The sequence below is a fragment of the Choloepus didactylus genome, chromosome 7 (assembly GCF_015220235.1).
Source record: "Choloepus didactylus isolate mChoDid1 chromosome 7, mChoDid1.pri, whole genome shotgun sequence".
Classification (NCBI taxonomy): domain Eukaryota; kingdom Metazoa; phylum Chordata; class Mammalia; order Pilosa; family Megalonychidae; genus Choloepus; species Choloepus didactylus.
The window spans coordinates 153,965,012-153,980,366 of NC_051313.1; the positions used below are offsets into that span (position 1 = coordinate 153,965,012).

Here is a 15,355-nt window from a genome sequence, read left to right on the forward strand (position 1 = left end):
TGCCCCGTTCCTTGGATAAATCCCTGGAATCTTCTGTCCCTGTCCTTCTTTGCTCCATTTTCAGCATCTGGTCTGATCTTCGCCGCCCCCCAGGGGCGACCCCTCAGCTCCTGCCCAGTGGTCTACTTCGCAGCGCCCGCTGTCCCCTCAAGGACAGCAACCCACCCGCACCGCAGGCTCCGACGCGTCCTCAGGGGGGCACAGAAAGGTCCCGAACCTTCTAGGCTGCAACCACCCTTCTCCCCCGGACAGCGGGAACAAGCGCGGGACGGCAACGCAGGACCCCGCAGGCCACCGCCGCCACCGCCGCCGCCCACGACCTCCACCCAAAGAGGTGCGTTCGGCGATTGATTAAGAGGCGGGTCGACGCCTTCGGTACTCCTGTGGGCGGAAGCGAGGGCGGGCTGGGGCGGAAGTGGAGAACTCGCTGAGGCGGAAGTGGGGAATGCGCCCGGGGGCGGAAGTGTAGGTGGGCGGTCACGGTCCGGGAGTTGCCGGGGACCTGGCGGCGTTCTCGCCCTGGCGGAGTCCTGCTAGAGCTCTCGGTGGTCGGGTCCCCAGTGGCGGCAGGCTGGCTGGAGGTACGTACTGAGCCCGCCATCTTCGTAGCCTGCTTCGAGGCCGAGGCCCGGGGAGGGAGGGATGGGGTGATAGCTGCCGCCTCACCTGGTCGCCCCTCACCTGGCTGCCTCTCACAGGTTCTCAGCTCCCGGCCTCGGAGGAGGCGGGCGGAGGGTCTAAATCCGCTGTTGTTACCCCCTGGTATATCCTTCTTGTCTCTTCACTGCTCGAATATGCTGAGGAAGGAGCGGCTGTTCTGTTCCCGGTTCCCGCCTCCCGTCTCCGCTCCCTCGGCTGGCGTCTTCTAGAATCTCATTAAGAGACTCTTGTCTTATTCCCAGGTCTCAACCTTTGGCTCCAAAATATTGGCTTTCAAGGAGGTTGGATGTGGTAGACCTCACTGATTTGGAGGATTTTCTGTCTCCTCCCTGCTTCTTTGCGCCTCTGTGTAGTTGTCACTAAGCAGTAGGTGAGGTTCAGTGCACTCAGAACCTCAACGTTGAAGCCACTTTTGCAAGGTCTGAGGTTTGAGTACTTACTCTTGAAAAGGACCGTGAGACAGGTTTTGCTGGTTGATGTGTCAGTTTAGAGCCATACTGAACACCTACCGAGTGCCTGTCACTGTTCTAAGCGTTTTCCCTGGGTTATCTGATTTAATCCACACACCTACTCCAGGGGGTAGATGCTGTTGTATTGTCCCCGTTTACCAATGGAGACTCGGAAGCCCAGAGTGGTTCAGTAACTAACCAGAGGTCATATGAGACCCAACAGGGCAGTTCTGCAACTTGCACACCTAACCATTGTGACATCCCTCCTCTGAGCCTGATAGGGCCTAACCTGGTATCCCAAGATTTTGTAAATAAACTTTCTTCATTCTCAGAAACAGTTCGTTCCATAAAGAGCTTGTCTTTAAATGGAAATAAGCTATTTTTAATTTCTGATAAATTTTACTGAGTATGGGAAAATTTGTTTAAATTTGTTGTCTTCCTGAATTTGTGAGTAAAGTTACAAGGAAAATTTTTAAAAATATGTTTTAAGTCAGTCACCTTAGTTAAATAATTTAGATGAGCTGTATTGCATAGTTCTAACTGTGGTCCTGTGGATCCATCTCCTAATGCATAATATTTTCCTTATAAATGTTGATGTATTCTGGCCCAGGCTTTGTGTGACTGACCCCTCTAATGACAAAGAAATTGAAAGCTAAAAGCTTCCCAAGGATGTTCCCCTGTGTGTAAAAAGTTGTTAATTCAAAGAGTGGTAATGGAAAGAGAGTGATATATGGTTAGTACTTAAATGTTCTCTTCTGTTTGATTAAGTAGGAACTTAGTAACTTTAAGCAGGGAAGCAAAGGATGCACCACTTCAACCAAAACAACTCTTTGAAGATTCAGAAAATGATTTTGTTTTCTGGTTAAGCATTTAATTTTCTGTATTAGATATCATTTTGAACTATTGCCTTTCTAAAGGACAGTTAACTAACCTGATAGGTTAAATTTTCATTCTAAGAGTCCATAATTTTTTTTCATCTTCTGGGAAACAAAACTGGTGCGCAAAACATTTTGCAAAGGCAAACTTCTAGTAAAGGACTTGGAGCAACTTCTAATTTCCAGCAGTGGCAGGATCAGGCCATGTTGGAAATACTCATTACACAATTGGTCTCTCCATTACTTTTCACCCAGCTTCCAGTTTATTCAGTCTTTATCTAGTCAGGGTTCCAGTATGGACCAAGCACATAATAGGAGCTTAGATGCTTAGTGAATGAGTAAGTTTTAAACCAGTATTGAGTAGAGAGGATTGTGGAATTGAATGGAATGGGAAATAACATGGACCACTATGCTGAGTGCTGGGATGCTGAATGTTGTCAGACTCCAGGGTATGTTTATGTACCTGGACTGCCTGCTTGCTGAGCGTGCACCCTACTCTTCGGTTAAAGTCATGTGATCTAGAGTGTGCTTATGTTAATTTAAACAAATTATCCACATTATGGATACGAAAACACACACTTAAAATAGTAATTGTAGAGAAATTTTGAACCTTGAGGCTCTATATACAGCCATAGGCATCCTTGTACCTCAGTTTGAAAATTACCACTTCAAAAGATATTTTTGCCTAGGAATCAACAGAATCTTGCACTGCCATTGGCCTGCTTTGTAGCATTGGCCAAGTTGCTTGGCCTCTTTGGGCCTCAGTTTCCTTTTTTGTGTATTCAAAGAATACATAAAACTAGATTATCTCTGAGAATCCATCCTGCTTTTTAATTTCCCACATTAGCTAATTCTATATCCATTAACACCTATTAATCCTGTGCTGTATTAGGGGCTATAGCTGTTTGATATTTATTTATCTGTTAAGGCTGAGCTCCTGTACGACATGGATCAGTCTCAATCATTTTTGTATCTCCTGATTTTAGTATGCTCCTGATGCACATATTAGGGATAAAATAATATTAGTATTGATACAGAAGGGACACTTTTGCCCTTTCATTAAAGAATATGTAAGAACTGAACTCTGTAGTCTTGAGTATAAGTACAGCAGAGAAGGGGAGGATGTGTTTGGTCAGAATAATTGGAAAGGCTTGGTGGGGGTTAGGACTGTGATGGGTGGGATAGGGTTCTTCAGGGGGAATGACAGGAGCATTTGGGCATATAGCAGGGAAGAGGCTGGGATGTGAGTGTATTTTATTCCGAAGAACAAGATTGTGGAATGCCTTAAAAGTCAGGCAGAGGAGTTTGGAACTGATTTATAGGCAAAAAGGAGCTGTTGTAAATCAGAATTTTCTCTGGAATATTACATTAGGCCTTCTCAGAAGCCTTACAGGTCTTCTCTAACTTAACACTCTCAGTAGCACTTAACACTGGGGTGGACTTTGCTTTACTTTTGTTTCTTGGCTAATTCCTTCTCTTTAATGTTTTCCACTTAGAATAAGTCTTGGTGCTAACAATGGACAGATCACTGGCCATGGGAGAAGGTAGCTGTGAGATCAGGGACCCTAGTCCCCTGGGGTGTGGAGGGCACGCAGCGTTCCTGATAACTGCAGGGCTGAGTGAGCTCTGCCTTTTCTACTTGCTAGCTGGGCTGCTTTTGAAAGACTGGGCCTTAGTTTCATCTGTAAGTTTTTATGGATTTTTTAAAAGGCCTTTTCCAGTTATCAAGTGCTGTTATTTTGAGGAGTATATAATTTAACTTTCACTGTATTGTAATTTTACTGAAAAACAAAATGAGACCAAAAGCCTGGGAATATTTAGTTAATTTTAATGAAAGCCCCATGTGATTGACATGATGCATGTCTGGGTAAGTCAGGGTCTCAGCAGGAATCAAACTTCATGCCAGATGGTTCAAATGAAGAGATTTTAGTAAAGGGATGACTTGCAGTGGTGTGGTCAGGGTTAAGGGAACAAATGAGGATGGAGGGATCATGAGGCTCAGAGAGAAATGAGTAACAACTGGAAGGGACAATAGGAGAAAAAAGAGCCCGCCAAGAGCCCTGGAAGTCAGGCACTGCTATTGCCAGAGTCGTGTGTGGGGTTGGTGGTGGTCGGGAGGAGCAGGACTGAACTGCCTGACTTTGAAACAGCTCCACTTCTGAAATCCAAAGCTCAAACCTCCCACTCTTTGATTTATAGTCTCTGATCTTTCCTTCTTTCTCTCAGGTACCTTCACTACCCTGTTCTTTCATCTCAATCACTCCATCCAGTCTGCTTGGTTATATCATTGCTTTATCTGGCTGGCAAAATCTCAGACCCCCACCATCTACCGTCTTTAATGCTTGAACTGGGTTTCTGAAACCAGCTGGAGAAAATTATTTCTCTAGATCTGTGCCCCTATGAATCCATGGCCAGCAGTCTCAACTGGACCATCAAGGAATCTTCTAGAATTTTCCCCATCAGCACTAGCCCTTGCTCTCTGCAGAATTTCATTTTAAGCATTTTTCACCACTCTCATCCTTTCACATCATCCATCTGTACTCTCAGCAGAGAATCTTGCTACTTATCTAAAAAATGATAGAGCTATCAGAGGAGACTCCCCTGCTCTTCCTGCCAAAATATTGTTCTTCCTTCCCCACTTGGCTTTCCTTTATCTTCATCCTCTTCTTTGTTTACAGGCTTCTTTCTGCAGCATTTAAACCTACTTAAACAGACAACAACAATAAAGCAAAGTAGAAAAACAATAATAAAAGAGTAGAATCCTCTGTTGATATCACATTTCCCTGTTAAAATTTTTCTCTCCTTCCCTTACCAGCTGGATTTCTTGAAATAGTAGTTTATAACCAACTTCTCACTTTTCGTCCCACTATGTCTGGTTTCTGCTCCCATTATGCTACTCAGTGCCAAGGTAACCAGGGACCTCCTAGTCACAAAATCTTGATCATATCATTTCCCCAGCAGAGTGCCTGGTACATGGCAAGTGCTTAATAAATATTTTTTGACTGAAGATAACCTGAGGGTATTTCCTTGTTCAAAATCCTAGTTTTATCTGTATCTGTGTTTTTCTGAAGGATAGGATGGGAGTCCAACACTGTCTGTTAAAGGTGCTGGGGAGCCAGCCTCTTATATATCCCACATTTTTTGAAGGGTTAGACCAAGATAGAAGTGAATTTTATTAGATAAAAAACCCTCTAAATTTTTTGTCTACGTGGATCTGTGTTTCTTAAAAAAACAAACATCTTTTCTAAAAAATTACAATTTCCTTAACTAGTAAGGATGAGTGTTTTGTCTAGCCATGTAAATAGTAAAGAGGGAGTGGTTGGGAGCAGTGGATACAGTTATCAGTAGATTGATGACTGCATAATGCTATGCTTTTACGTGAAAATAATATTTTAGGTACCTTCTTCCTTCCGTAAGTAGTATATCTTCTTTGAGACTTTTGTTTTCTTGTTTGTTCTTTATGGGGCCTGGGGCGGGTGATTTGCACTGACCCGTTTCTTCTCTCATATGACATCATTGTCCAGTGGGTGAGTTAGAGGGCCAGCCACCCTGAGACCTGCAGCTTTTGACTTTGAAGTGTAATGAAGGTAATTGTTCTACAGGAAGAAACTCAGCGTGCTGAGGCGGAGGATTTTATAGTTTCTGGGAATACAGAGGGAGAAAACTAATAATTAAGTCTTCTAATTAAGATGGAATCCAGTAAGTAAAGATTTGGGAAGAAAGTGCTTTTTGGTGTTGAGAGACTAGCCCGACAATCAAATGTTTATGTCACAGGTCAGTTACAGGGGATTCTGTAGAGTTTGATTAGGGCCTGGTTGTCAGGCTTTGCCCTAGATAGTATCTTGCTTTCACTTCTGTTTCCTGGTTACCTCGACTATACTCTCCTCCCTTAATCCCTTACCTCTAAACATTGTAGCTAGAGTGAAAGTCTTATTCCCAACAAAAACCAATTAAGTGCCATTTAACAGTTATATTTTTTTAAATTATTGAAATTTTTCCAAAAGAATTAAACTGTAAATAGCAATGCTTACATTAAAAACAGATAATATATGTCAATTATGTTTTGTTTGTAGAGATAAAGAAGGGAAAGAGGTGAAAAGAGAGGGCATGGAAGCAGAGCTGCATGATCTCTTGTCAGTCAGTCCTTCCTCTCTGCATTTTTCCTTTTTCAGCCCCTATCAGCTTGCGCAGCTAAGGCCTGATACTGGGCCCCAACCCTAGACAGTTTGGACCCCCTGGATTCTTTCAGATTTGCATGATTATGTTTTTGTTAATCAAATTTTCAGGTGGGGTAGGAGAAAGATGATTAATTTAGAAAACTGGACACACGAGTTCGTGGTCCTTTCTCTAGACTTGTCCCACCCCAGTAATGTTAAATAGTAACACATAGGACAGTGCTGACCCAAGAGTGGAGTCTCATTTCAACAGAATTGGATGAAGGGACAGTTCTGTTCTCTCAAAAGCATTCTCAGCATCTCTGGAAGTTCCCTTTGGCTCCAGCCCAGCCCAGTGGGGTGTTGGAGGGTAGGTTAAGCATGGCTCAAGGAAGGTGTGGTAAATTCATTCTGATGCTGTTCTAAAGCATGGTTGTGTTGTTGGATGGCCTAGCTCAGTATAATTTTATTGTTGAAATTTGCTGGTCCCCTCTGCAACCAAAAGATTTCTCTGGGGTACTGTGGATCGGAATGGTTCTGAATAGGGTGACGCTGCCCAGTGCTTCTCAAACTTTAATGTACAAGTACACATGGTTAGAGTGCAGATTCTAGTTTAGTGGGTTTGGGTGGTCCCTTCTGATTTCCTCCCTGCTGGGTGGGGAACCTCTCTTTGAGGATTCTGGGGAGAGGGGTGGGCATTTGGGAGATTTCTTTTTTGGGTGTTTTTGGGGGGATAACATTCACTTTTCTATGGCCTGATCGTCAAAACAGTACTTTCAGCATTGTGAATGCGACATAGCACTTAAAAATGGTTAATTTTTAAGTGTGGCAAATTTTATGTCGTACTTATTTTACCACGATAAAATTAAGAAAAAAAAGAAGATAGTGCTTTAACATCATGGGACTTTTCTTGACCTTTTTTTTGTGGAGATTCTCCAAGTCTTCAGTGAATCAGAACTTACATTTTTTCCAGTTCCCAACCTTGTCCCTTTAGCTGAGACTTTGAACTCAGTGATCAGGGTAAGATACTTAATCACTCATTTTGTTCACATTTCTTGTCTTTTATCCAAATAAGCAAAATTCTTTACTAAATAGTAAAAAATATTACTTCTGTGATTTTAAAACTACCTTTGTGGTCGTATTTTTGGACTTTTCTTAATATAGCTGCTAGTAGCTGTTTTTTTCTGTGTTTTTAGTCTGAAGTTCTGTAAAAAGAACATTTTACTGTCTTTTGTTTTACTAATAAATATTTTGGAAGATTAAGACTATATTTTGGAAAATTAAGACTGTGCCACAAAGAAATGTGGGGAAATTATAGAATTAAATTTTTCTGACTTCGGTTGCAAAAGAACTTTACATTCATTCCACTGTGCTTCATTAAAGTTAAAGAGACAACGTTCAAAAATAAAACTATAAAGAAAATGCATTAATTATACAATAAAAATTGTAAGAAAATGTGACCTTTTGTCTTTATTTTAATGAAATGCTTTTATAATAGTAATACCTCTTTGACATGTGATGGATTGGAGGTTAATTGATGTTAAATGGATGCTTTGTTAATCCTTCATCAGCTACTAAATTGGTATGGGGGAGGACAAGTCAAGATTGCAAAAGGTCATGACCAGCCTGTTTTCTCAGGGAGGTTTGTGCATCCCCTTCTTTCCCTTTCTCTAGGCCACACAACACAAGGTCCAGCTGTAGAGACTTCTCCCCCTCGTCTCTCCCTCGGCCTTCCCCTCCCCTTTCTCCACCAACACCACCCCCCTTCCTCCCCCGCTCCTGCTGCTGCAGAGTGACAGCTTGTAGATGTTGCGTGCGAGGGAGCTCAGCTGGTGCTGTGTGGTCTGAGTGTGTGGTCTCCAGCCCGCCGAGAGGAGCCCGCCTAGAGGGCTGCTAACAGGGTGGATGAGAGGGAGAGCCATACTGTTTACTTTATTTCGGATGCCGGAATTGTGCCTAGAGTTTCTCCTAGCCTGGTTCTCTAGTTAGGTCTTCAGCTCTCGCAGCTGTGGCGCAGTCTGAGCTGTGCAGTGTCCCCACCGACAGGCGCTTTCGTAGCATCTGCCTGCTTAATCCTTGGTGGCTCCGCAATGTTAATAAGCTCTGCTGAGTGTGTGATTATTTTGCTTTCACTATGTCAAGATATATGGCCTCGATGAAGAGATAGAGCTAGGGAAGTAAATCAGAAAATTTAAAGGTAGTGACAAAGTTGATGTGTTTTTAGAAATTGGAAAGCTATTATCCAAAATTTGGATCAAATTAGTCAAACTCTGCTCATGTGAAAGAATCTGGGAGTTACGTGACATCTTGTCATGTTTAACAGTTTTAATAAAATTATCCAATTTAAGGTGATGGTTGATTCCTTGACCTTTTTGGAAAATCTACATTGATTTTGGCATGTCTGTTTATTGTAGTTATTATATTTGTCAGCAGTGATATTGACTTGTTTCATCATAAAGATTTGACAAGTTGAGACCAATGAAACTTTGTTTTTATGTAATAGTATGAATTTAGAACATTATCTTTTTTTTTAAATTCTTTCATTATAAATAGCTTAGTGATGTTTTCTTGATCTGTTTTCCTCTGTAATTCCTGAACATTCTTAATGAAATGGTCAAGGATTTTGTTGTTTAAATAAACATACATAGACCTTTAATATCACTTGGAATGTTGCACTGTTTGGCTTTATTCACTCCTGATCTTCCTGGCAGTCTTGCAGAAATGAGGTTTATGTTATTGATGTATCATTGTTGAGGACTAGAAATTCTAGGCCCTGGACATTTTCCAGAGGGGTTTGCATATGTAGGTTATTGTTGTTCTGCTGCTTTTCACCTACTTTTAACTCTGGATTTCAATAAATGGACTTGAATTCCATCACTGGGGAGGTAAAGCCCCACTCCCCCATCTCTCACTTTCCCCGCTCCTCCCCCAGACCTGGTCTTGGTTCTCCTTCGTCTCATCTGATTCTGAAGCCGAAGACTTTAGAAATTTAGAAATGTCTAGTGTTTTCTAAAAATGCTGTCATCTTGTATTACCTTCTTCTGTTCATTTTTTGGGGTTCTGTGTTTTTGATGATTACTCTGTTAGCCCAGTACTCACAAGAGTTCTGACATTCACAAAGTTGTGCAACCATCACTGCTGTATAATTCTTGAACATTTTCTTCACCTTCCAAGAAACCCCGTCCTCCCCATCGCTCTTCCTCCCAGCCCTTGGCAATCACTAATCTACTTTCTGTCTCTATGGATATTTGCCTGTTTTGGAAATGTCATATAAATGGAATCATACAATATGTGGTCTTTTGTGACTGGCTTCTTTCACTTGAGAATAATGTTTTCAAGGTTCATTCATTTTGTAGCATGTATCAGTACTTCATTCCTTCTTATGGTGGAGCAACAGTTATATTTAAAGTGTAACATTCTTTTGAATCAAGAAATATTGATAATTGGCTTAATCCTATTTTTCTGTATAAGAATTCTCTGAAATATATTTATTGATATTTTTTCTATATTATTACTTATATTCTCTTCCCTTGAAAGAAGATTATCATTTTAAAGTTACATAGAGATCTTTGTGTCTTTCACTGTTTATTTTCTGCCTTTGACCAGTGAGAAAATATTTTGGTTTTATGAAGATAATTGTCTCTTTTCTTTTTGTGGGTAGGGGTTAGTTGAATAGCTTTTGGTCATATGTGTATTCACAGGTTACAAGTTAAGAACTGTAGCTGTTGTCTCTATTTAAGGACCCTCCCTCCCATGGCAGAAAGTATGTGCATAGTATTTGTCCTTAACCCTCTGATTTTACTAGGAAGTGAAGGTTCTACATATATAGAAAGAAAGTGTCAGTAAATGATGGTTATTGTCAAGTAATCATTATGAATACAGGAGTGAGCTTGTATTTTGTTTACTCAGAAACATTTAAAGAGAACCATGAAATACTCTAGGCTCCTATTTGGTAGAAATGCCACATGTGTTTGTTGGTTGTCTGTGGCCCAGCACTTGGTGTTGGCAGTCAGTTGGGACTCTTCTTGAGTTTCAACAATTTTGGTGCACAAATCAAATTGAAATTTGATGCAGATCTTTAATTCTGAAAGACCTCACCCATCCTCTGTTCCTACCTTAGTGTTTATTCAGCCAAATGCTTCAAGAATGAAAGCTGACCTGGAAAAGGAGCTAGTAGGGTTTTGCTCTATGGTAACTATACTGGGAATTGTCCTCAAGAACAGTTTATTGTGTTCCAAGGGTGGAGAAACAAAGTATCTATAGCGCTGCCATATCTTGACAGTATTTTTTAAAATGCAATTTTATTAAGATACAGTCACATACCATAAGTCATCTAAAGTACACAGTCAGCTCTTCAAAGCATCATCATATAGTTGTGCATTTATCACCACAGCCAATTTTTGAACATTTTCATTACTCCAAAATAAATAAATAAATAAAAGTAAAAATGAAAGTAAAAAAGAAAACCCCAAACATCCTATATCCCTTGTCCTCCATTATTACTCATTTACTTTTTGTCCCTTGGCAGCGTTTTTTAAACTAGCATTTCCAAATGCATTTCTGTTGAAGACAGTTTCATCTTTAAATCTCAGGGAACAAGTACTACCTTGGCTTGGACTTTTCATTATTTAGAATGGAAAAGTTGGAATCTTTTTATATAGTCTTGGTACTCCTTTTTTTTCTTCTTTTATGTGTGGATTTTTTAAATTGAAAAATAAAAATTAAATTGGTTTTGACCTGGTTTTTATAAGAATGAAGGATGGTTGAAAAATACGCATTTTTCAAAGGCAAAGATTTATGATGGGTAAAATTCACTTTGGTTTCAACTTTTTAAATACTTGGGGGGGCAAACAGGGATGCAATATTAACTATTAAGGAGCTGAGCCTCCACATTAGAACTTCTGGGTTTCAGGTAACAGTGTGGAAGTGGTGCTAGAACCTCAAACCTTTCACCTCTTGGCACGACAATGGAGGCAGCGTTGGAACTGGGCCTGGCTACCCACTGGATCCACAGAAAGGGAGTTGTCCAGGTCTGGTCTTTGTGGCTTGGGTGGGCTCATCTGTCTTTCCTCTGAGGCCTGCACAAATAAAACTTCATGAGAGCACTGATGGATGTTGAGTACCCAGAGATGCTGTTGTGGAGTGATTGAGTCAACATTTGGGATGTCATCCAAGAACTCTCAGTCTTTTTAGTGGTTTTTGATGGTTACCCTTTTGTAGCCCAGAGCAGATGGTAGGACACAGTGTAGAATCAAGAAATGGCATCTGCCCTGCAGTGGGAAAAACCAAGTGGACGTCTCTGTTGAAAGACCATGTTTGCAAATGGTTTCTCATAGATGAAACTTCATATGACCTCCAAAGTCTCTGAGGGGCCCCCAAAAGAGCCGCTCCAGGTAGGTGTGAGGGAGCCTGTGCCTCCCAGGTTCGCTCAGCTCAGCCACATATCCCTGAGAGCTGCCTTGTTCTGGCCCCAGGCTGGGCATCTGGACACGGTTCTGCTGAGGGCTGGGAGGATAGCTTCGCCAGGGAGCATGGTGCAGTAATCCTTTTCCTTCTTTTTCTTCATGTAGGGGAGGCTGTTATTTGTTAGACTCCCTTTCCTAAGATAACTGATTTCCAGAAGAAAGGTCATGGTGCTGAGTAGGTCCAGAGAAAAGGTCCAGTAGGCAGAACTGCCAGGAAGAATCCTGATGTGGTTACTGTTCCTAAGGCTGGTGTGCGCTGCCTTGGGTCCCTGCCAAGATGGGATGCTCTGTCCACGTTTGTTGCCCCAGGGCAAGCAATATAAAAATGTATTAAAAAGATGATTTCCCTGAACCCCTCCACCCTTCTCTAGTCTGTCTCCCAACGTTAACCCCTGCTGTGCATTCTTCTGACCTTTTCTCTTTATTCAACATGTTTATATATAAACATGTTTACATGCCCAATGGTAGTTTATGTTATGGTTTTCTTTTTTTTAAAGATAGGAACATTGTTTGGATCCTGATTCTAACATATCAGCTGTAACAGTTATTGAGACAATAGGGGGAAATTGAAAGGGGTTGGCTATTATTTTAGGAGTTACTATTAATTTTGTTGTTGAGTGTGATAGTGCCTTTGTTCTGTTAAAAATAACAGAATCCTTACTGTTAGAGATATGAAGGAAAATATTTATGGATGAAATGATATGATGTCTGCCTGGAGTTTGGTTTAAAGTACTCATGCAAAACAAAACAAAAAACCCCATGGAAGTGTGTGGAGGAGGCGGGGAGTTGAAACAAGAGACAAACACTTGAAGCTTCGTGGTGGGAATATGGAGGGTCAGTATGCCGGTTTCTGTTCTTTTGGGTATGTTTGAAACTTTCCATAATAAAAAGCAAAATAAAAAAAAAAAATCCTACAGAGAATCAGAATAGCCTAGAGCTAGGGCTCTAGAGCCAAATAGCCTGGTCTGAGTCCCAGCTCTGCTGAATTCCTTACTCATGTGACCGTAGGTGAGCTGTTTAATCTCTGATAATTCTACCCCTGTTATAAAACCTTCTAGTATTTTAGAATACTTCCTTCCAGGAACTTTTCTGGGAACTTTTTCTATAAATTTAAAAATCACTGTGCATGTGTGCATGCATGTAGTCTTATAACTTTTTCTACTCATTTGTTGTAAGTATTCTCTTGATATTGCATAGTTTTCATAATTTTTCACTTGCTGCATAATATTTCCTGGACTGATCTTCACATTTTATTTAACTCATTTTCTAATTGTTTACGGTGTTTCTGTGTGTTTTTTTTTCTGTTGCTCTAATAAATTATTCTAGTTATGGAAATTGTCATGCTTGATAACAATCTCCATGATTTGGATTATTTTATTTATTGTTTTCTTCTGAAGAACATGTTCTGAGTCAAAAGATAGGAACACATTTAGGGCTTTAACACCTTTTGACAAAATGTTGTTTTCCGAAAGGGTTTTACAGGAGTACACAGATGTACTCATGAGCCTTCCTGAGTGTTTTAAATATCTTTTGTTAATAAGCCAAAACATTCGTCTCTTAATTTTCATTTCTTGGAGGTTGAACTTTCTCAGGGTATTGTTTATTGGTTGTATTTCCTTTATTGTGAATTGTTTGCTTATGCCTTACTCCAATTTTTTTAGGCTCTTAGTGTTTTTCTTATTGATTTTTATGAGCTGTTCATATAATAAAGCTATTCATATTTTGAGTATTTTTTCCAGCTTCCTGCTTGACTTTTAAATTTGGTTACCTTTTATTTATTAACCTGCAGAAGATGTACATTTATATATGGTCGAGAACATAGTGTCTTGACCACTGTCATTTTTCTATCAAGTCCAAACTTAGTCTTTCCACCTAATTTTTATTTGGATTAATTAAAATTGTATTTGGTTCTTTAATTAACCAGGCATCTTTAATTCTATAGATGTTTGAAATGTAATGTAAGCAAGAAAATTATGTTTTGGCCTGTAACCAAAGCATTTTGGGGATTAGAGTTAATATGATAAAAATTAAGGGGCAAGGAAATCAGTTTGTTTAAGATGAAGTTAGATTTACTCTTTGACTCTTCTGCCTGTGTGTCATAGCCCATGTTAGGAATTTTCCCATCATATGAAGTATAGTGCTGTGGCTTTTGGAGTGATTCCACATTTGCTGTGGAGTCAGTATGCCCAGGTTCCTGAGCCATAGTCCTGCTTGTTGGCTGCTGCCAGACTATCCAGCCATTTCTCCCCTGCTGCCTGGGTCTTTCTTATCCAGATGTTGCAGTGTGAATCCCATGATGTTTCTCTTTTCTCTCATAATAAAATCTTTTCTGTCTTAAAACAGGTGAAGGCCATCCTCCTGTCAAGTTCCTCACCCAGTCACCAACCTGGCAGCCTGTTTAATGACCCACCCAGCCCCCAAATCCATTTACAGTTGTGTTTTTGACATCTGCAGAGTAGCAACATTATGATAATTTTATGTTGGGCTTTAAAGCTTGCAGAGAACTTCCACATGCATGGTTTCATTTAATCCTCTCCGTATACCTTGAGAGTAACATATAAAAACTGATAGAGATGAAAGGGGCTTGAATAGATCATATAGCTGGGATTTGAATCTGTCTTCTGACTTCTAGTTAAATGTCTTTTCTTTCCATAGCTGAATCAGTTGATTTGCCTGGCTAAAGTATGATGCTGAGGACACCACTATTCTCTTCCCCACATAAGTCAATTGGCCTTGTTCTGATAAAAACTATGGAGGGTGTCCTTGATGCCAGTCAGCACCTCCACATGCTTGTTCAGGGTCACACAGAGGACCTGGTCAAAGAAGTAAATGCATCAGCACATCTTGGAAAGTTCCTTGAGGGTGCCACTTTCCTATATGAAGAACAACCTGATTTATAATTTTTTTCCTTGGCAATTACAATCACAACTTTTGGAGCCATACTGCCTAGGTTCGAATCCTGCTCTGCCGGTTATTAGTTTGTGGTGTTGAACATGTTATTTAACTGAGCATGCTTTTGGGGGCAGCTGTGAGGATTAAAAGCATTATTACATGGAAAGAACTTAGAAGAGTGTCTGGACCTAGTAAGCATGCAATGTAAAATTGTTATTATTAATCGATGTTTGCTTAATGTCTAAGATATGTTGTGTTTTCCATTGATTAACAGCTAGTTGACTCTTTGCTTATGTTTTTTGTATTGTTTCTTATATTATATTGAAAAATATCTGAAAGGTGACAGCCATGTTTATTCTTAAATACATGCCTCAAATGCTAACTCTGCAGTATCCAGGAAAACTTCAGCCTGTGAAGTGTAATATGGGAAATCTCAGGGTCAATCCAGAGTTGCTGGAGGATCCGACCTCTCTGCAGAGTCGGAGTTTAGAAGCAGTGGGTGAAACACCACCATCTGTTGGGATGCTGTCTTAGTTTGCCAATGCTACTATGACAAATACCACACACTAGCTTGGCTTAAATAGCAGGAATTTATTGGCTTATAGTTTGGAGGCTAGAAGTCCAAAATCAAGATCTCTGTAGGCCATGATTTCTCCCAAAGTCTGTGGTGCTCTGGTGATGGCTTGCTGTAATCCTTGGGGTTTTTTGGCTTGCATTTCTGCCTCCCATTACATGACAACGTAATTGGTGTCCTCCTTTCTCTGACTTCTGGTTTCCGTTTTTAAGTCCTCCTGTATAGAGCTTAAGGTCCATCCTGATTCAGTTTGACCACACCTAAGTAGGATCTTGGGAGACCCTAT

The 15,355-nt window shown here is 40.6% G+C and overlaps 1 protein-coding gene across 2 annotated transcripts in view; it reads left to right on the forward strand.

The window, feature by feature from the left end:
• The first annotated feature begins 434 nt into the window (after nt 1-434).
• EXOC2 (exocyst complex component 2) overlaps nt 435-15,355 on the forward strand; it is a 249,277-nt gene continuing 234,356 nt past the window's right edge. The window contains exon 1 of one of the 2 annotated variants that reach the window (XM_037844489.1): nt 435-581. The gene's annotated coding sequence lies outside the window, so the exon portion shown is untranslated. The remainder of the gene's footprint in view (nt 582-15,355) is intronic. The other variant, XM_037844490.1, reaches the window with a different exon arrangement.